This window comes from Molossus molossus, unplaced genomic scaffold (assembly GCF_014108415.1).
Source record: "Molossus molossus isolate mMolMol1 unplaced genomic scaffold, mMolMol1.p scaffold_m16_p_10, whole genome shotgun sequence".
Lineage (NCBI taxonomy): Eukaryota > Metazoa > Chordata > Mammalia > Chiroptera > Molossidae > Molossus > Molossus molossus.
In genome coordinates, this window is record NW_023425345.1 from 98,389,737 (window position 1) to 98,399,687 (window position 9,951).

Below are 9,951 nucleotides of genomic sequence, written 5' to 3' on the forward strand. Positions count from 1 at the left end.
AAATCTCAAAGTTCTATTTCTGTTAAAAAATGCTATTATTCCTTCCCAGCTGGTATGGCTCAGTGGTTGATTGTCGACCCCTACACCAGGAGGTTGCTGGTTCAATTCCTGGTCAGGGCACAAGCCCAGACTGTGGGCTGATCCCCAGTGGAGGTGGGAGCATGCAGGAGGCAGCTGAGTGATGCTCTCTCTCATCAATATTTCTATCTCTCTCCCTCTCCCTTCTTCTCTCTCTAAAATCAATAAAGAAAAATATGTGTTAGAAAATGCTATTATTCCTATGTTTACCTGGCAGGGGAGCTACCATGATCAGGAAGGTGGTTTTCCCAGGGCAAGGCTCACCCATTGCACTCTGGGTGTGTTGACCCTTGCGATTTACCGAAATGTGGGAAATTTGACTGCATAATTTGTGATAGTGGAGGACTGTGTTCACATTCTCCCCTAGGGGAAAAATGCTATGATTCCATGAATTTTAATATAAGGTTTTGATATGTCAAAAAAATGGCAGGGGAAGGGGGGTTGTAAGGTTCAACAAAAATAATTATACCTACTTATATTTTCAACTTTAAGAATACAATCATTATGTCCATTGGTTGCAGTGTCATCCTGTACACCAAAAGGTGGTAGGTTTGGTTCCTGGTTGGGCTTCTACCATCATTTTATTAGGAGTACTCTAAAAGAGCAGGACTTGCCCTGGCCGGTTTGCTCAGTGGTTAGAGCATAGGCCTGCAGTCTAGAGAGACCCGGGTTCGGTTCCCGCTAAGGGCACGTACTTTGGTTGCAGTTTGTCCCCGGCCCTGGTTGGTCGTGCGGGTGGCAGCCACTCGATGTGTACCTTCCACGTCGATGTTTCTCTCTCTCTCTCTTCCTCTCCCTCCCTCCCACTCTATCTGAACAAAAAATGGAAAAATGTCCTCGGGTGAGGATAAAAAAAATAAAAAAATAAAAAAAAATAAAAGAGCAGGACTTTAAACTTAAAGAAAGGGGGTTTAACATGGTGGCAAAGTAGGTGGATCTTTCTCACATCTCCTCCCAGAATCAAACTGGAATTAAAACTAAATTGGGGAATATCCACCCTGAATCGCCAGCTGAAGACTGGCTAAAGAGGAGACTTTTAAACAAGAAAGGGCAGAAACCACTTTGAGACTGCACCTGTACAACAGCTTGCATGATATGGTTGGTGTTGAGCCTCACATTCAGCCAGCGTGAGAGAAGATCCCACTGATGAACAGGACAACAATCAAGACCCAATTACAACAGGGGAGCCCAAAAATCCCACAAAAGGGACACTGCTAGAACATCCAGATCAAGAATTCAAGGAGATGATACCTCTGCGTCCCACAGGACACTTACTACAAAAGGCTACCCAAATAATACTGGGAGTCATAGTAGTTATATCTAATAACTAGAAACAAACATAAAGAGACAACTAAAATGGGGGAGACAGAGAAACAAATCTCAAATGAAAGAAAAGCAGGACTCTCCAGAAAAAGTGCTAAATGAAATGGAAGTAAGCAACTTTCAAATATATAGAGTTCAGAGTAATGGTTATAAGAATACTCAAGGAACTTACTGAGAACTACAAGGAACTTAATGGGAACTACAAGGAGCGTAGTGTGAACTACATCAGCATGAGAAAGGAATATAGAAACCATGAATAAGAACCAGTCAGAAATGAAGACTATTATATCTGACATCAAGAATACACTGGGACGACTTCCGGTCAAGATGGCGGCGTAGGTAAACGCGGTATCGCGTCCTCCCACAACCACATCAAAGTTACAACTAAACTACAGAACAACCATCATTCAAAACCGCCTGACATCAAGCTGAATGGAAGTCCTACAACTACGGAATTAAATCAGCAGCCACATCCAGACTGGTAGGAGGGGCGGCGGTGCGAGGGGCGGCGGCAGCGCGATGGGCTGGTCCCACACCCAAGCGTGGTGAATAAAAATCAGGAGGCTCCCGCGGCTGGGAAGGTCCTTCCTGAGGACTGAGGGGTCCCTGTACCACACCAGGTGCCCCGCTCAGGGTTCCAGTGCCAGGAAGAGAATCCCCATAACTTCTTGCTGGAAAAACCAGCGGGAACTGAGGCTCAGGAAAGCTGACCTGGCTGGAGCCCCAGGCAGCTCCTTAAAGGGCCCGCGCACGGACTTATCGGACTCTCTCCCTCTGAGCTTGGAGGGGAGGCAGCTCGAGGGGCACCAGAGACATACAGGGAAGAACTGAGCTGTTTGGCACTGGAGCGAGGGCTGGAGAGGGGACTTTCTCTGGGACAAACGTGCTGTAAGAGGCCTTTGTTCCCTTGGTGAGCCCTTCCCTGGGGCGGCAGACAGTCTCCATATCTGGGACTCCAACAACCTGGCTCACACTGGTAGCCCCGCCCTGCTGACTCCCTGAGGCCCCGCCCCACCCAGCTTTCAGGCCCACCCAAGCTGTTGCCACTTGCTCAAACATAGGATTGGCCGGTCTTGGATCCTGATTTGGGTTTTTCCTAAATTCTTTCAAACGAGCAGCATCTGGTCTCAGCGAGCCCCATACCTCTCATTAAGTAATACACTGAAACAAACACAGGGAGGTAGCCAAAATGAGGAGACAAAGAAACAGGTCCCAAATGAAAGAACAGAACAAAACCCCAATAAAAGAACTAAGCGAAATGGAGATAAGCAACCTAACAGATACTGAGTTCAAAATACTGCTTATAAGGATGCTCAATGAACTTAGTGAGAACCTCAGTGAACTTAGGGAGGGCCTCAAGAGCATTAAAAAGGACCAGTTAGAAATCATGGATACAGTTAGAATTGAAGGAGGCATTAACTGAAATAAAGAGTAATTTACACAGCTTCAATAATAGAGTATGTAAATCCAAGGAGCAAACCATCAATTTGGAATATAAGGAAGCAAAAAACGCCCAATCAGAACAGCATAAAGAAAAAAGAATCCAAAAAAATGAGGATAGTGTAAGAAGCCTCTGGGACAACTTCAAGCGGGCCAACATTCACATCTTGGGGGTGCCGGAAGGAGAAGAGAGAGAACAAGAAATCGAAAACCTGTTTGAAACAATAATGGCAGAAAACTTTCCTAACTTGGTGAAGGAAACAGATGTACAAGTCCAGGAAGCACAGAGAGTCCCAAACAAGATGAACCCCAAGAGGCCCACACCAAGACACATCATCATCAAAATGCAAAAGGTTCAAGACAAAGAGAGAATCTTAAAAGCAGCAAGAGAAAGGCAGCTAGTTACCTACAAGGGAGTTCCCATTAGGCTGTCAGCTGATTTCTCAAAAGAAACTTTGCAGGCCAGAAAGGAGTGGCAAGAAATATTCAGAGTGATGAAAACCAAGAACCTACAACCAAAATTACTCTATCCTGCAAAGCTGTTATTTAGAATCGATGGACATATAAAGAGTTTCCCAGACAAGAAAAAGTTAAAGGAGTTCATCACTACCAAACCGTTATTATATGAAATGATGAAGGGTCTTTTTGAAGAAAAAGATAAAAAGTATGAACAAACAAAATGGCAATGAATACATATCTATCAACAATGGAATCTACAAACAAAATGAACAGGTAGAACAGAAACATTCCCATAGATACAGAGAACATTTTGTTGGTTGCCAGCTGGGAGGGGGGTTGGGGGAATGGGTGAAAAAGGTAAAGGGATTAAGAAGCACAAATTCATTGCTAGACTGACAAACCTCAAAGGGAAAGGGGTTGGGGGGGTGGGAAGAAATAAACCAAAGAACTTATATGCATAACCAATGGACACAGACAATAGTGTGGGAAAAGGTGGGGGGGGGGGGCGGGAGGGGGAGGAGGGGGTCAATGGGGGAAAAATGTGGAACATCTGTAATACATTTTACATCCAACAATAAAGATTTGAAAAAAAAAAACAACAACACTGGAATGAATTAAAAGCAGGCTTGAGCAGCAAAATGAAAATAAACAAACAAACCACTTAAAAGCATGAGGAGAGTTTATCAATATGAAATGGAACAACACCCACATCATAGGGGTACCAGAAGGAGGATAGACTAAGCAAATGATAGAGAACCTGATAATGACAAAAAACTTTCTTCACCCGGTGAAGGAAAAAGTCACACAAGTACAGGAAGCACAGAGGGTCCCAATCAAGATTAACACAAAGAGACCCACACCAAAACACATCATAATTAAAATGGCAAATATTAAAGACAAAGAGAGAATCTTAAAGGCAGCAAGAGAAAGACAGTTACCTACAAGGAAGCTTTTATAAGGTTGTCATCTGAGTTGTCAACCGAAACACTACAGGCCAGAAGGCAATGGCATTAAGTATTCAAAGTAATGAAAAGAAAGGATTTGAAACCAAGACTACTCTATCCAGTAAGGCTATCATTAAAAATTGAAGGTGAAATAAAGAAGTTCCCAGCCCAGCCGGTGTGGCTCAGTGACTGGGTGTCGACCCATGCACCAAGAGGTCGCTGGTTCGATTCCCCATCAGGACACATGCCCAGGTTGTAGGCCAAATCCCCAGTGGGGGGCATGCAGGAGGCAGCTAGTCGATGTTCATGCTCATCAATGTTTCTATATCTCTCTCCCTCTCCCTTCCTCTCTCTGTAAAATCAATAAAAATAAATAAATAAATATCTTTTTTTTTTAAAAAAGAACTTCCCAGACCAAAAAAAGGGGGGGGGGGGGGGTTACAGGAGTTTATTACCACCAAACCAGCATTGCAAGAAATGTTAAAGGGCCCTGGCTGGTTTGGTTCAGTGGTTAGAGTGTCAGCCCACAGATTGAAAAGTCATGGGTTCGATTCCCAGTTAAGGGCAAGTACCTGGATTGCAGGTCCAATCCCTGACCCCAGTTGGGGTCATGCAGGAGGTGTGTGTTTCTCTCTCCCTCTCTCCCTTCCACTCTATCTAAAAATCCATGGAAAAATATCCTTGGGTGAGTATTAACAACAACAAAAAGGAAATGTTAAAGGGACTGCTGTAAGAAGAAGAAGAAACAGAAAGAGAGAGGAACATAGGCATCAAGAATTAAAATGGCAATATATAAGTACCTATCAATAATAACCTTAAATGTAAATAGAATGAATGCTCCAATCAAAAAACATAGGGTAGCTGAATGGATAAGAAAATGTGACTCATATATATGCTGCCTACAAGAGACCCACCTCAGAAGAAAATACTCACATAATATGAAAGTGAAAGGACGGAACATTTTTTTCCATGCAAATGGAAACAAATAAAAAAAGTGGGGTTAGCAATACTTATATCTGACAAAATAGACTTCAAAACAAAGGCTATAACAAGAGACAAAGAAGATCACTACATAATACTAAAGAGGATATAACCCTGGTAAATGTATATGAACCCAATACAGGAGGACCTAAATATATTAAAAAACTCCTGGAGGATTTTAAGGGAGAGATAGACAGCAATACAGTCATAATAGGAGACTCTAACACCCCTCTGACGTCACTGGATAGATCTTGCAGACAAAAAATTAACAAGGAAATAGCAATCTTTTTTTTTTTATCCTCACCCGAGGACATTTTTCCATTTTTTGTTCAGGTAGAGTGGGAGGGAGAGAGAGGAACAGAGAGAGAGAGAGAGAGAGAAGACATCAATGTGAAAGGAACACATCAGGTGGCTGCCACCCGCACAACCGACCAGGGCCGGGGACAAACTGCAACCGAGGTACGCGCCCTTAACGGGAACTGAACCCGGGTCTCTCAGGACTGCAGGCCGACACTCTAACCGCTGAGCCAAACCGGCCAGGGCGGAAATAGCAATCTTAAACAACACACTAGATCAGATGGATTTAATTGATATTTACAGAACGTTTCATCACAAAGCAGCAGAATATACATTCTTCTCAAGCGCATTTGGAACTTTCATGTAAGGACACAAAATAAGTCTTTACAAGTTCAAGAAGATTGAAATCATATCGCGCATCTTCTAGGATCATAACAGCATGAAACTAGGAATCAACAACAATAAAATAACTCAAAAACATGCAAACACATGGTGGCTAAATAGGATGTTGTTAAACAATGAATGAGTTACCTATGAGATCAAGGAAAAAATAAAGAAATTCCTGGAAACAAATGAAAATGAACACACAAACACCCCAAATCTATGGGACACAGTGAAAGCAGTTCTGAGAGGGGAGTTCATAGCATTTACAGGCCTATCTAAAGTAACAAGAAAAAACTCAAATAAACTATCTAACCCTGTAACTAAAATAATTAGAAAGAGAACAACAAGAAAAGCCCAGAGGAAGTAGAAGGAAGGAATTAATAAAGGTCAGAGTGGAAAAAAATGACATAGAGACTAAAAAAAAAAATACAAAAGCCCTTGCTGATTTGGCTCAATGGTTAGAGCATTGGCCACGGACCAAAGAGTCTCAGGTTTGATTCCAGTCAAGGGCATGTACCTCAGTTGTGGTTTGTCCCCAGCCCTGGTTGGTGTTGCACGAAAGGCAACCAATCAATGTGTCTCTCTCATGTCAATGTTTCTTTCTCTCTCTCTCTCTCTCTCTCTCTCTCTCTCTCTCTCTCTCCCCCTCCTACTCTGTCTGAAGATAAACAGAAAAAGTATCCTTGGGCAAGGATTTAAAAAAATACAAAAGATAAATGAAACCAAGGCCTGGTACTTTGAAAAGATAAACAAGATTAATGAACCTTTAGCCAGACTCATCAAGAAACAAAGAGACAGGACCCAAATAAATATAAGCAGAAATGAAAGAGGCGAAGCAACAACTGACACCACAGAAATACAAAGGACTGTAAGAAAACACTATGAACATCTATATGCCAACAAACTGGCCAACCTGGGAGAAATGGACAAATTCCTGGAAACACACAATTTTCCTAAACTAAGTCAGGAGAAATCAGAAAAAATGAATAGGCCAGTAATAACTAATGAAATTGAAGCATTAATAAAAATTCAAAAAAATTAAAAACTCCCAGGAAACAAAGTCCTGGACCAGATGGAGTCACAGGAAAGTTTTACCAAACATTCAAAGAAGAACTAACATTTATTCTCCTTAATCTATTCCAAGAGGAGGAAGACTTCCAAACTCTTTTTATGAGGCCAGTATAATCCTAATTCCAAAACCAGATAAAGACACTACAAAGAAAGAGAATTACAGGCCAATATCCCTGATGAACATAGATGCTAAAATCATCAACAAAATATTAGCAAACTGGATCCAGCAATACATTAAAAGATCATACACCATGACCAAATGGAATTTATTCTGGGGATACAAGGCTGGTACAATATCTGCAAATCAAAAAATGTAATACATGACATTAACAAAATGAAGGATAAAAACCACATGATCATATCAATAGATGCAGAAAAAGCATTTGGCAAAATATAGCATTCCTTTTTGATAAAAACTCTCAGCAAAGTGGGAATAGAGGGGTCATATTTTAAAATAATAAAGGCCATGAATGAGAAGCCTAAAGCCAACATCATATTCAATGGGCAAAAACTAAAAGCATTTCCCTTAAGAACAGAAACAAGACAGGGGTGTCTGCTTTCACCATGCTTATCCAACACAGCACTGGAAATCCTAGCTACAGTGATCAGACAAGAAGGAAAAATAAAAGGCATCAAAATTGAAAAGGAGGAAGTAAAACTGTCATTATTTGCAGATGACATGATATTGTACATAGAATACCCTACAGACTTCACCAAAAAACAACCAGATTTAATAAATAAATTTGGCAAAGTAGCAAGATACAAAATTAACATCCAGAAATCAATGGCATTTTTATACACCAATAAAGAGAAACGAAAAAAACAATCCATTTACCATTGCAACGACAACAAAAATAAGATACCTACGAGTAAACTTAACCAAGGAGATAAAAGACCTGTACTCAGGAAACTATAGGACATTGAAAAAGGAAATTGGGAATGATACAAACAAGTGGAAGCAAATACCCTGTTCATGGATTGGAAGAATTAATATCATTAAAATGTCCGTATTACCCAAAGCAATATATAGATTCAACACAATCTATATTAAAATAACATCGGCATATTTCAAAGATCTAGAACAAATATTCCATACATTTATATGGAATCAAAAAGGGCTCCAAGTAGCCACAACAATCTTGTGAGAAAAGAACAAAGTTGGAGGGACATAACATCAGATATCAAACTATACTACAAAGCCATTGTAATAAAAACAGCCTGGTACTGGCAGGCATATAGATCAGTGCAACACAACAGAGGACCCAGAAATAGAACCACACCAATATGGTTAATTAATATTTGACCAGGAGGCAAAAGCATACAATGGAGTAAAGACAGTCTCTTTGATAAATGGTGTTGGGGAAATTGGACAGGCACATACAAAAAAAAAAAATGCAACTAGACCACCAACTTACACCATACACAAGAATAAACTCAAAATGGATAGAAGACTTAAAATGCAAGTTGTGAAACCATAAAAATCCTAGAAGAAAACATAGGCAGTAAAATCTCAGACATCTCATGTAGCAGAATTTTTACGGATACATTTCCTAAGACAAAAGAAACAAATAAAAAAATAAACAAATGGGACTACATCAAACTAAAAAGCTTCTGCACAGCAATGGAAACTATCCTCAAAATGAAAATGGTACCCACTGTATGAGAGAACATAGTTGCCAATGATACATCTGATAAGGGGTTAATTTCCAAAATATATAATGAACCCATACAACCCAACAAAAGTAAGACAATCCAATTAAAACACAAGGACGTGAATAGACACTTCTTCAAAGAGGACATACAGATGGCCAAGAGACATATGAAAAAATGCTTAACATTACTAATCATTCAGAGAGATGCAAAGTAAAACTACACTGAGGTTATCATCTAACACCGGCCAACATCAATAAATCAACAAACAAGTGCTGGGGCGGATGTGGAGAAAACGGAACCCTAGTACACTGGAGGTGGGAAGGCTGACTGGTACAGGCACTTTGAAAAACTGTATGGAGTTCCCTTAAGAAATTAAAAATGGAACTGCTGTTTGACCCAGCCATGACACTTCTGGGAATATATTCTAAGATTCCCGAAATATCAATAGGAAAAAATATATGAACCCCTATGGTCATAGCAGGGTTATGTACAACAGCTAAGATCTGGAAACAACAGACCCAGTGCCCTCAGTGGATGAATGGATAAAAAAAAATCTGTGGAACATTTACACAACAAAATACTATGAAGCTATAAAAAGGGATATCTTACCCTTTGGGACAGCATGGATGAACTTGGAGATTATTATGCTAAGCAAAATAAGCCAGTCAGGGAAATACAAATATCACATGATCTCAATTGATGAATAAATAGATCTAGAGATAGAGATGCAAGGAACAAACTAAGAGATCTCAGGGGGAAGGGGAGTAGGGGTGGGGACAGGAAGACATTAACCAAAGAATGTATATGCACGTATGCATAGCCCTTGGGTACAGCTAATAGTGTGGTGAAGGCTTGGGGTAGGATGGGGTCCAGGTGGAGTGGGGTAAAGAGGGGGAAATGGGGGACATCTTTACTACTGTCAACAACCACAAAGAATAAAATCACCTTTGGAAAGCTACTATTATTATCCCCATGTTAAGAGTGAGTTAAGTGCAGCACTTGATTAAGTAGCTTAAGTGCCAGGCCATCCATAAAAACAACACACACACACACACACACACACCACACGCACGCACGCACTTACAACTCATTTTATATGTAACAAATCAGGGCTTCTAGTCTTTTCTCTTTTCTCTAATTTAACGTAAGGATTGCCGCATTGCTCAGGAGTTAGGTAACAACTCCCAACTGCTCTAGTTAGACGCATTTGGACTGTGCTTGTATTTCTAAAGCCTGAGGGAGAGAGAGCAAGAAGATTCTAGGCAAACTTAAAGACACAGACGGGTATAAAAGACCTGCAATGGCAGCAGGGCTCCCCCAT

At 40.7% G+C, this 9,951-nt stretch overlaps 1 non-coding gene across 1 annotated transcript; it reads left to right on the forward strand.

The window, feature by feature from the left end:
• Nucleotides 1–280: 280 nt before the first annotated feature.
• On the forward strand, nucleotides 281–442 carry LOC118624831. The gene has a single exon (XR_004958496.1). It is a non-coding gene; the product is annotated as a U1 spliceosomal RNA (small nuclear RNA).
• Nucleotides 443–9,951: the final 9,509 nt, after the last annotated feature.